This window comes from Hirundo rustica, chromosome 7 (genome assembly GCF_015227805.2).
Source record: "Hirundo rustica isolate bHirRus1 chromosome 7, bHirRus1.pri.v3, whole genome shotgun sequence".
In the NCBI taxonomy this organism is placed as follows: Eukaryota; Metazoa; Chordata; class Aves; order Passeriformes; family Hirundinidae; genus Hirundo; species Hirundo rustica.
In genome coordinates this window covers 23,314,082-23,326,611 of record NC_053456.1, presented here as the reverse complement: position 1 = coordinate 23,326,611, position 12,530 = coordinate 23,314,082, and the positions used below count along the sequence as shown (strand labels likewise).

Below are 12,530 nucleotides of genomic sequence, written 5' to 3'. Positions count from 1 at the left end.
GTTATATATTTATTCAGAGGAGATTAATGGCCAATTTTCTGTGTGACTGCCATCTTCAGAAGTTTATCCCTTTGAAAAATGACTTTTTTTTTTTTACTTTTTAGGGGAGCTGTATTCATGAATTTCTGTGAAGACTTCAAATACGTAGTTGTAAAATGACAGGTGGAATGATGTTTATATCCCTGAGCAGCTGCCAGCCTTGTATTCTGTGCAGGGTGGCAGCACAAGACTGACTGTGACTTGTTTAATTTGATGTCAGAACTTTTTGTGTTAAATAACTGGTATTGAATTTTAAATGCTTTTATGATTACCTGGCCATTTAATAAAGTAATGTGTTCTACAGAGAACTGCACTAGGATGCACAGATTAGTGAACTCTGCGGTAGATGAAGCAGTCTGGGATGATTTAAAAAAACTGACAGTTCTACAAACACTCATTTAAAGAAGAGTAAGCAAACATGATTAAGGAGCTTGGAAAAACTACATTGTTGCCCCTCATTGCCTCTGGCTGCATGTCCTGTAGTTTTCCAGTTTGTTTTGTTTGTTTTTTGTTTTTTTTTCTTAGGTAGTCCTTGTTTTTTCTCTAGAGCTAAGCTGTAACTTGCAGCTGACTGGTGTATTCTGTTCCTCTGCCCTTCATGTTCTGAATGCTGGCAGAGGTGATGCTCTGGAGGGAACTTCCTTGAGCATTCGCTGCCGGGCCTCCTGGAGGATCTCTGCTGGTGCAGCAGTGTGGGCTGCAGTGCAGGGGACTCTGACAGTTCAGGGCCCCTGCAGAGACCTCTGCAACCCCTCTCTCTCATTACTGTGCACTACAGACCCTCACGATCTCCCTCCTTTGTGCCCTGTTCTTCTGATGTTAATGATTTAAAGGCAATTTGTCCATATTTTGAAATTTTACTTCTTAAGGGCTCAGCTTAAGCAATGCCTTTTTTTTTTTTTTTTTTTTTCATTCAAGCAGAGAGTGATGCAACATTGTGCAAGGGTTAATTACCTGCCTGTGAAAGATTTTCATGTACCTGGTGATTTAAAGAAATTGCAAAAATGCTTCTGTGGATATACTTTTCTTTTTTCTCTGCTTGGTTTAGATATTTATCAATGTACAAAAAGAAATTTAATTAGATAATTTTAAAAGAATGCACAGAATTATTTTATGTATTTTGAGTTCCTAATAGTTGGTGTTGAGGAAATGGCTGTATTTTCTATTAATTGTCATAAGGATATGAAAGTTGAAGTGAGTTTATGCTGGCTGTGAAGCAGGCAGAAGATATCATACAAGTTCTGCTTTTTAATTGTATTTTCTTTCTTCTGTGTATATATAATATATCAGTGCATGAGCAGGAGGATAAGAAGACTCTACCAAGAGGGTAGGAAAAAACCTGGAACTGGGCAAGAATTGATGCAGGCCCAGCAATCAAAATTATACCAGTAGATATACCACAAGAAAAAGAGGCAGAAAAAAAATCCTGTTGGCAAGAAAGAAAATTCCTAAATTTTTTTTTCAGACCAAGGAAAACAGTAAGTTCTGCAGAACTGCTTCCTGGTCTCAGGTTCTCTCTGAACTTGTGGGCCATATGTGCCTTTTGCCACTCATCACAGTGAGAATCTTTAGCTGCTCCCAGGTCGGTAGGTGGAACCAGCAGAACATTTTAACTTGTTCTTAATTTACTGTGTGTCTTCTACAGTGCAACTTACTCTCATTTTATTGGGCAGTTAGAGAGCTATACGCTCCCGATTTGTCTGATCTAAAATAAACTAATCTAGTAGGTCTCAGCAAATCTTCTAAACTTGACAGCAGATGGCACATGCTTTTTATTTAGCCCTGCATATACTATCTTGGTGGGTGGTAACTGCCTTAGGACAAAATCAGCATCCCACCAGTCACCATCTGGGATGGCAGATGATATGTGGGACTGTCATGAATAAGCATTCTGATGTTTGTAAATGTCTGAAGGAAGGCACTGCTTGTTAACGTGGCAGTTGGTATGCCGTCACCGCCATGAGAAGCACACTTTATGCAGTAATCAGCAAAAGATGAATTGTGTGCCTTGGGTTGATCTCTGGAATATGGGTGGGTGTAAGTTGAATCTTCCATAATTCGTTCATTTTGATGGCAAACTTGAATGGCTCTTGACAAACCTTTAATCTTTGTCACTGCATTTGTGCTAAAAATTTTATTCTCTCAGGTACTGTGTCAGCAGTAATATTTAAATGCCTCATACACATCATAATCAATGCTGATGATGAGCACAAATGCATGGTATGAAGTGTGCCCTTGTTTGGACAGTGTACTCTGAGTTGATGGGGAAATGGAGGGGACAGTTTGGAGATAAAGGTGTGAAATTGCTTGCAAAAAACACCCCATAATTTTGTTCCAGGTACAGGAATGGAAATGCACATCTTCTGCCCCTCCTCTACTCCCATTTTCCCTTGTCCCTCAGGCAAGATGCACAGACAGAAGTCTGAGCCATGAGGATATCCACAGGCTACTTCCCTCATCTTCTCTATTCCTGGCTCTGTGCACTAAGCCGCTTTCCTGAACAGAAGTGCTTTGAGAAATGTTATTTAGATCTGGTATTTTAGAAGGGCTGCCTGTCATTCATGTGACAGGTTCCTTATGTAGAGTATTTTAGACAGTAAAGCTGGCCTTGTAGGAAACTCTGAGTTGTATCAAGTACCAACATCTTCAAAAGCATCTGTGCATCTATCATGCAACTTGATTCCTACTGCAGTTACAAGCGTCCATTTTGGTTTGTGTTATTATTATTTTACTCACACTTAGCTGGTCTGTATATCAGCTGAAATAGGTATCATAGAATCACAGAATGGCTTGGGTTGGAAGGGACCTTAAAGACACCTTAAAGACCATCCAAATTCAACCCCCTTGTTGGAGAGGATGAAACAGGAAAGCCTTACAAATATGATTGCTTGGCAAAAGATTCTAAGGGTGTGAAACCTACAAGCGAAATAGAAATGAAAGCAAGCTTTGAGATGTAGGATGACAAGCAGGAAGACAGTGATTGAGTTAGCTGAAGACAAAATCCCTGTTAATTGAGCAATACCCCTAGCAGACAAAAGGATGCCAAAGGTCCAAGGAGGAAGGGGCCCTGCCAAGGTGGCAGGGAAAAGGAGCCTAGAAAGTAGCTTTTAGGGTTTGGAATATAGCGCAGTATAGTAATGTAGTAGTTCCTCTAGGCTGTATGTAAGTTCTGTAGCATTTGTGTCTTGTACTGGTTGGTTAGTGTAAACTAGAATATACAACACAGTAGGAGATATAATGTACTGTAACCAGAACTGAGGCCTCTTTGTTCGGGCACGCTTTTAGCTGTGGCCGGCAGCTTAAGCAAAGCTCTTGCACCAACGAACTGTGCAATAAACCACATGTTTCAAGAGCTTCCCTGGACTCCAGAGATCTCTCATCACTGTCCCCACAGTCTCCTATGCCCCCTGCCATGGATAGGGGTACTTTCCATGAGGCCAGGCTGCTCCTCATCCAACCTGATCTTCAATGCTATCAGGGATGGGGCATCCACAGCTTCTCTGTGCAATCTGTCCCTGTGTCTCACCACCCTCATAGTGAAGAATTTCTTTCTATCGTGTAATCTAGTCCTACCCTCTGCAGTTTGAAGCCGTTACCTCTTGTCTTGTCACTCCATACCCTTGTGAAAAGTCCCTCTCCAGCTCTCTCATGGCCTTTTCAGCTGCTGGAAGGTGCTCTAAGGTCTTCCTGGAGCCTTCTCTTCTCCAGGCTGAAAAACCCCAGCTCTCTCAGCCTCTAATTGTAGGAGAAGTCCTTCAGTCTTTGCATCATCTTTGTGACCCTCCTCTGGACTTTCTCCAGCAGGTCCATGCCCTTCTTTCTGTGGGGTCTTCAGATCTCTACAAAACAATGGTTTAAGGAAGTGACATCTGCTTTAGTGATTCAAACAGCTAACTTGACTATTCTTTTTTTCAATGCCTCCTCAATACTTGATGTAGATTATATATGGGAATGCAGGGCTTAAGAAGTTTATGCAGTTTAGTGGTTCTGGAATTGCCAATGGACCTTTAGTGTGAAGGTTTTATGGTAGAGCAATATATTACCTGAATATCTTCATGTATTTTTGACTATTAAATATGATATGCAAATAGTATACTGATTTTATACAAATGGATAATAAAAAGGAAGAAACCCAAGCAATCTGCCACATGAATTCTTAGTGCAGGTACTACCTTAAACTTAAAATGTAACAGTGAGTTAGGTCCAAAAGTTTATAAGATTAGATTAAAGTAATAATATGGTTACACTGGCTGGAAAGCACAGAAATGAGCAGTGTCTGCCAAATGAGAAAATGCACCCATTCTCATGGCTCTTAGTTGAGGAGAGAGCAGAGTGCATCGTTTACAGCATGGAAGCACATGCATACCCTATTTCTGGATCAGGGTGTGAAATGTCAGCAAAACTCGCAAAAGGCCAGCTCTTCTTTTTTAGGAATGGAAGTGTGTTTCTTTAAATGTGAATAAGAGGTATTCAGAATGGATTTTGCATGCAACAGTCCCTTAAAGCCTGAGGTGACTGGCAGCTCAAGTTTAGGAGAGATCTGTGCATGGGAAGGAGGAATTAGGGAGTACCTTCAACTTCACCAGACATCTCTTGAGTTCAGTGTTGGCACAAAATATGCTTTGTTTTGGCTCCTTCAAACAGTGAAAAAGGCAAGTGAAGGGTTGGGTTTAGGTCAGTGCTAACTTTAACCTGGCCTGCCTGCAGGTGGCTTCCAACTGGGTGATCCACTATTCTTATGGTCTGTCACTAGTTAGGTAGTATTATTATAACTTGATCACAAAACTTCAGTAATTAATAAGACAAAGCAGGTGTGATGTCCCTTTATACTGTAAGGCAACATTGATTTCAGGTATTTTTCAGTTCCAAAAGAGAATCAGTTTTTTATAGACAATGACAGTATCTTATGAATGATGACTAATCTGGGAGCACCTTTTTTTAGGAGCACTTTAGGACTGACATTCACTGCCACTGATCATGCTTGCAGTTTTCTGTTCTTTGTATTCCTAGTGCTTCCAATCAAGCTGATATACCTCAATCTCACATTTTTTTCTGAATGCGGCATGTTCTTTGTTCATGCCCAGCTATTATTTTCACACAATCATCAAAGTTCTTGTGCCCAAGAGTGCTTTCACAGCATTACCAGGCTTTATCCTGAATTAATGATTTCCAGTACAACTTATATTCAGCTCCCAGCATTGTCAGGCATAAGAACAAGACAATCATCTACTAGGCCTGACTTTCTGTTGTGGCTTCCTTTTATGCTGAGATGAATTCTTGATACTTTCAAGAAGGTAGGAAATTACTTTTACTTCCTGAGACCAAAGATTGATTTACTCTTCAAATGTAATAATGCTCAAGCAAGATAAAGGAACAGCCAGGTACAAATACCCTGTAGGAACCTCAGATTATTTCAGAAGGTTTTGATCTTTATTTTTGCAAGTTTATGCCACGAAAAACTTTTTTTATAAATAAAATAGTTGCTTCACTAAAAGTACCTTACATCTTGAATCAGTTGTCCAAATAGTTAAAACCCATTTGTTTTGTGGTTGGCTTTATCTTAAGCTTCTTAAATGTATAAAAATATTTTTTTCTTTAAACTCCCTATTTTCTGTAGTCCTTTTATTGTTGAATGCAGATTCAAACTATATCCTCTACAGGATTTTCCCTCTATGGATTTGTGTTCAGCTCTTCCAAGTTCTACAGTCTGATGGAGATACATTTAATTAATGTTGCTATTCTATGTTTTTCTAGGGAGAAATACATTGATTTAAATAGTACTTGGACCCAATACTTTGAAAGTTAAAAGTAAAAATCCTAACCTAGCAACTTTGTAGAAAATTCTTAGAGACAATATCATGCAATTTATTTTTTTTAATAATTGGTAAAACAGTTCCCTGATCTCAAGAAAGCAGATTGCGGAAAATGGGAAAAATTGAAAATAAACATAAGAAAAACCAACTTTTTTTTTTTTTTTGAGGATGCTAAAACACAGACTGGACAATTTGTTGCAGATATCATACCAGGGATAGCAGTGTGGATATTGGGATCGTTATATGGATTTGTTCAGAAGACTTCTTGTAGCTAAAGCTAAGGGAGCTGAGTAACCATTTTCCTGGAAGGTCTGTTCCTTCTGATAGGTTTCTGCATGTGGTAGGGAAGGGCAAATGTTTAAAGTGACATCTGAACCACGTGTTGGATGCTTTGGGCATCTAAATATTCTTCTGTAATTAGCTAAGATTGCTTAGAGTGCAAGTTAACTGAAGGTAAGCAGTGGCTTAATGACAGACTGCTGAGTAGAAGACACCAACTTGTCAAACGGTTCATCAGGCAAAATAGTATTATGATAATTCTGTAAAACTATCTGTTCATCTTGAAGCATAATCCAGGATAGTTGTCTGGACACCAGACTTGGTTAGCCTGCTTGGCAGCAGTCTGATGTGTCAGGTGAGGCTATATCTCTGGCAAATAAACTGATGGATAAAGAGATTCTTGTATTCTTGTTAATGCTGAGTGCCAGAAATCTCTAAGTATGAGTGCTGCAGAGGAAAGGATCAGTGTTATAATTAGAGCCAACTACAGATATTGGCACATGCAACAGCAGTCAGTGATAACCTAAGCTGAGAGTAATTTTATTTACTCCAGTTTAACAGAGCTCACTGTCTAGTGCACTAGGTCTAATTTTAGGTTTCCTTAATATGGACGATTTCAAGGCTAGTAAAGCAAAGCAAAATACTAGCTACTTGAATGTTTCCAGTTTTCTGAATTACCTTGTGCTGAACAGCTAATGTTTGTGTTGTGAAACAACCATCTGTTTTTATAGTTTGAAGAGAATCTCCTTCAAATGTTAAATGCTCTAAAATGTGTTACTGAAGAGTCTGTCAGCCATTTGTCATACTACACCATTCAAAACTTCTCATGCACAATGAAAGCAAGCTGAGTTTCTAGTCCTCTTTGTATCGATAAACAAGTGTCAAAATTAAAGCTAAAAAATTACTTAGTCCAGTTTGGTCTGTGTACTGTGACTAATTGATTATTCTTAATCTGTTTTAAGAGATAAAAATGTGTTTATGTTTCTGAACCATCCAATTTTTACTATAACTGGATAAAATCATTCATGTATTTTGTAAGCAGAGATGAAAGCCATAACCAAGAGCTGATCAGATATGGATGGGTAGTAAATAGTTTGACAGGTGGAGATGTTGTGGGATATGATGCCTCCTCGAGGAATTTCAGAACAAGATGAAGATTAAACATGGCAGTTCTCTGTTTGGGTTTGTACTGGAAGAAAGAGGAACACATCTTCTGAAACAAAACAGGTCCCTTAAACATATGGGGGATTTTTCAAGGTTGGCTTCAAAATAGTCTCCAGTGCTTTTTTAACTCTGTAGGATACTGCACACAAGGCACTATGCATATGCTGTTCACCACAGTATCCCAAAAGAACTTGTTGCCCAGATGGTGCAAACCATATGCCTCTTGATGGTTATCTATGTTTGGGAAACACTCTCTAAAAATACAAGAAAGGTCATAAGACTTGTAAAAAACAGCTCTAGTGAATTTCTTTTAAATAATACTTTGGAGATATTCAATGTTGGGTTGTTTATTTTTTGGCGTTTTTTTTTTTTTTTTTTTTTTTCTTTTGGGAGATGTGTGTAAATGTTTTATGGCAGAGATGAGAAAGTAGGGAATCATAGTTGCTCAGTGCAAGACCACAGTTCCTAAGGCATGTATAGAGACTTCACCAGTTCATTGTATAGATAGTCTTTTTTCCATTGGAGATGCTTAAGAGGACTGCAGCACAAGGCCAGGTCCTGGGTCTCTCTCTCTCCCCGCTCTTCTCCCAGCTGTCTGAATGAACATTTTTGGAAATGTAACAATATAGAAAGCCAGTTAATTTTGGTATTTGTTCCTATGTCTTCAGCAACCCATTTGATTATTTCCAAAGTCTGAAGGAGAAAATTCTCTTTGCCCAAATGTAAGTTGTTAAAATAGTTGTGGTTTTTTTTTTTTTTTTTTTTTGCTTACCTGGCACAGTTCCACTGAGGAAAAGCAGTCTAATTACATTTCCAGCACAGTAGCTCTTTGAAGTACGAACTAATTAGGAATGGGCATTGCAAAAGTTTAGACCAGCACTCAGGAAAAGAATGCATCATGTAACCATCACTAATTCATTAGGATAACCAAAGCTTATTTCCTTTGAGTAAAGATTTGCACATTCTCACCTACAGCACTGTACTATATATAATACTTCTTTGTACCTCCTCTGAAAGCACAACTCTGTTTAAAAGTAAATTAGCCAGCCAAATTGAAAGGCTAATTGCCTTGAGCTTCAAGTACAAAGGATATCCACACTTCGATTTCTTTGCCAGCTGCAAGAGGCTGAGAAGATGTGTTTTCAGAAATCCTAACAGGGTATCTCATGACACTTCAGAATTTTAATGTGGTGTCATAAATCACTAACTTATTCTTGCTCCAGTATTGTTTGCAGAATCTATTGAGACAGATCAGTTCTGTGTACTGGGCAGGAAACATGATGGAGGGACGACAACCCGGTTTAGTCTGGTAACAGTTTATGTCAAATACCTGAAAAGGTCTTATCCTTTGCATTGCTTCCTCTTATGATTTTGATCAGAATAAAAATGAGTATATCTGGTTTGATTTAGAACTTGTTTTTGCAAGAGAAAGATTGACGGGGCATACAATCCCTTACAGGCTTAAATTTTTTCTGGATCATTTCAGCTGGATGATCTTCTGTGTTTCCTGCTTTGTTTTTCTTGTTTTCCCATTCCCACCTTTCAATTTTTAATTGAGTCTAATCCTTGCTGAGTAAATACAGTGACAACCTTTGCAATGTGTGTCCAGTGTGATTCACAGAATCATGTCATTTTTGTGTGGATCATTTTAATTTGTGGATATTGTTGTGTATCAGCTGCTGCTGACTTGGCTTACACTGCTGTATTAAGGTTGTACACAACTGGGAGCTTGCAGGATGGATCAAATGTATTTTCTCCATATGATAATTCCCAACATTTTTGCCTTTTAATGAACTCCTAATCTTGTTCTTACTCTTAAACCAACTTCTAAGTATGTCACAATCCTACCTATGACAATTACTCCAAATTATTATTTGGTTTCACAGAATGCAATGATTATGTAACTTCTCTTTATTCTCAGCTGACTGACTGTAGTCTCAGGTAGCTGCTTCTGTTACATGATAATGTTATTGAGCTATGTGTGAACCTGAGGAATGAAATGGCCCTGTTTCATATCTGACTCCTGGTGGGTGAGAACAAGTACCACTCAGAACTCTCCACATCTATTGGCAGGAATAAGCTCCTTTTGAAACGAAAAAAACACACTTGACAGATGTGTTCTTGCATAAATTTGAGTGACTACAAAGTTTAGAGAATAAGAAGAAAGCTGTTGGTTTGGAGGGTTTTTTTGGGATTTTTTTTTCCTATTACAATTCAATGTGCATGTACATGTTTCTTTCATGAAAGTTTAAAGCATTCAGCCTTCTAAACAAAGGTTAGCTTGTATAAGATAAACCTCATTCATGGTGAGATTCTTAACACTGATTCAATGCAGAATTGTACTTGTGCTGTATGTTCTAGAACCAGGACATTTCAAACGTGTGTTTTTCCAACCTGAACTTTAAAGAAGGAAGGAGAAAAAATTTCGAAAACAATGGAAACTTTCCTTGCATGTAATAATCTTTTTAGTTTTTGAACAAGTACATACATACATACACCACAAGATGTGCTCATTTATGGTAAAATCTGTATTACTGTGTGAAAAATGGACATACTCTAAAATCTTAGTGTATGTTTGCCACCAACATTTTCTTTTTAAAAAACTTAGAAGTGACTAAACAAAGCTTTTCAAACACAAGTGATTTGCTTTACCAAATGTTCAGATCTCCAAATCCCAGGAGGATGAGGGCTGGGATTTCTGTAAGGAACAGGCCAACTTCTGAGGCTTGGCATGGTCCTGTCTCTGACTGCATGTACATGTTCTCTCCAGGGCTGGGCTGGTCAGAGTATGCTGCTGCAAGCCCTCCTAAGCTCAGCATAGGCATTTTCTCAGAAGTGATTTGCCTCTGCTGCTCCCATCAGTTGTTGGGAGGTCATTGCTGCTTATAATCAGGCCACCTTCTAATTTAGATGCAGAGCTTAAGGCAACAAAGGTTGTTTTAAAATTTCCGCTGGGATTTTTAAATTCTTAAGTTAGTAGTAAGAGATTGCTTCAGGGAATCATTTGTCCTGTGCACACAACTTTGTAGTAAAACTGAATTTATAGTTATTTTTTTGTTAAAACAAGAGTGTACCTTGGCAGTGATTTCTTTTTATTTGTTTGAAGGTTAATTTTCTTTCTAGACTGGCAGCTGGGATGCCTAAGGGTTCAGGTGCAGTGTGTGACTCCTGCCTGTGCTCAGTTGTTCTTTTTGGGTGCATCTATATTTACAAACACTTTTGGTAATGTCAGGACTGCACTTTTGAGGCAAATGTTCTGATTTTCCCCATGTACCCTGCTTTGGCCTATAATTGAGCAGTCTCAGATTTCACCAAGGTTTTGTTCCTTTGGAGGAAAGTAAGCAGAAAGATTCAGTCCAGGAGGGTATGTATCTTGTGCTGCAGTGCTAATACGCTAATGCAGTACCAGCCTGGTGCTTTCCAAAATAATCCTCCTTGGGAAGGTTTTGGTTCTCTTACAGGCAGTTCCATCAGTCTTCCTTCTGACCCATGCAGCTTCTTAATCCAGATGTTTGCCTCTGCCAGTTTTAAAGGTATCCAAACCAACTGAGCTTCATTAGGATCTTACAGATAATTGAAATTATTGCTGAAATATATTTTGGATTATTTTGTCTGCAGCCAAACATACAAGATTTCTGACAGGCTATGATTTTTAAACTGTAACATATTTTATTATTCTCTAATGGTTTGTATGTACAACTTGTAACAGAATTTTTGTTTCAGAACATTTTACTTCAGAGAACAAAAGCTACAACAGTGATGTTGAAATAAAAAATTTACAGAAAACAAAGGGACTAGGGGAGGTTAGTTATGGTTTAAACCACATTGAAAAATAACAAATACTGGAGCTCTAAACAGATTAAATTTTCAGATGAAAATGTTATCTTAGCTCAGCTGAGTTGAGGATCTTGGTTGCTGGCCTTGAAATATGATACTTACACTTAAATGATTTAGTATGACAGTCTCTAGCCTAGGTTTTCAGGATCACCAGTATTTTGTTTTAAAATTAAGTACCTGTATGCTACAATTATTTTTAATAATTAGCTTTATTTTTATTTGATGTGATTTATACCTTAATGTATTGTTAATATTGTTTGTTTGGTGGCAGAACTGTCACCTATAAGAAACGAAGACATTTAGAATACCTGCTCAGTGAATTGTTCTTGAGAAGGAATCTGTACAAATACTAAAATGTTAAGCATGGGTTAGAGTTAGGAATGTGATGAAATAAACATATAAATGACTAACTTTTTCTGAAGCTTTTTCTATGTAAACCCCTGTGCCAGAGAACAGAACAGATTTTCTCTTGGTAATAACTGGATTATGAGAGGGATGCTCTAGTGTTATTGTGAATGCTACACTCTTCTGGGGAGGATTGCTGCTACTTTTGTTTTCAATGTTTGTGTCTCTCAGTGCTCCTTCCTAACAGAGTGGTAGGTGTACACAAAGTTCTGTGCTGCACTGGATCCCAGGCTGGAAAAGGGACCTTGTGTTTAAAATCTTTTGCTTTTGAAACCTGAACCTAGGTGCACTGTTGCCTGGAAAGAGCTGCCTTTGTGCACAGCTCTCTGAGCCAGCCTTTGGCCATCCAGAGTATTTGGCTGGTGGGGGAAAAGAGTAAACACCAAGCTGTGCAGCTAAGAACACAGAATTATCTTCTATATGAGTTACCCTAGACTCCCCATTTCTTCTCTGCTGGTTTAGCACCATACCTTAAATGAAATATGGACTTTCCCATAGATATATATAAAACTGTTATTTGTGCAGCTTGATGAGGAGGTTTTTATTTTCTAGGGCAAGTTAATATTTCGGGCTCTTGGTTTGTTGGTCAGGGACTGTCATTTAGCATGATTTTGTGTAGTTTGCACAAGACTAACATCTAGCTGACTTTCCTCTGTACAATTGTTTGAGTTGTAAAGATATTGATGGGCTAATATAGATAAGATACAATCTTTGTATGAAGCTGAAGATTTGGATGTATGTAAAAGTGCAAAGGCTTCATTAGTCTCATTTGAATAGTCTTCTGTCTTCCAGCATTTCCGTAACAATTCTTGTTGGCTTCCATTTTGTTGAATAGTGACATTTGAAGCAGTGGGCACTGCTATGGTCATTGGAAAGTAAAAAGCTCTAGAACCAGTGTTTAGTAAGGCAGAGGAAATGTATTTGAAAATAATATTAACCTCCTCTACAGATGCAATAATAAATCTGCTTTAAAACAGAGAGCTTGCAGAACAA

General features: G+C 38.3%; 1 protein-coding gene across 6 annotated transcripts in view; it reads left to right on the top strand.

Moving 5' to 3' along the window:
• The window catches only part of ZNF385B (zinc finger protein 385B), a 155,623-nt gene that overhangs the window by 18,413 nt on the left and 124,680 nt on the right, over positions 1-12,530 (top strand). The window lies entirely within an intron of this gene.